We start from the raw sequence: 207 nt of genomic DNA, 5'->3' as shown, positions 1-207 counted from the left end.
TTATTTATAAAATTTATTTTGTATGAATATAACAGAAATATAATGTTATGAGTTATATCTCTGACTTAATTTTTAAAGGCTACAAAAAAGAACTTCGAATTTACAAGCTAAATTACAGACAAAAACGAAGCAAACAGAATACCACCAATAAACGACATAAACGCTTCTTATAAAAGATCGAAGACCCGGAGAGGAATTAGGATAATG

This window comes from Penaeus monodon, chromosome 31, assembly GCF_015228065.2.
Source record: "Penaeus monodon isolate SGIC_2016 chromosome 31, NSTDA_Pmon_1, whole genome shotgun sequence".
Classification (NCBI taxonomy): Eukaryota; Metazoa; Arthropoda; class Malacostraca; order Decapoda; family Penaeidae; genus Penaeus; species Penaeus monodon.
The sequence above is the reverse complement of the archived record's forward strand: the minus strand, read 5'-3'. Positions refer to the sequence as shown.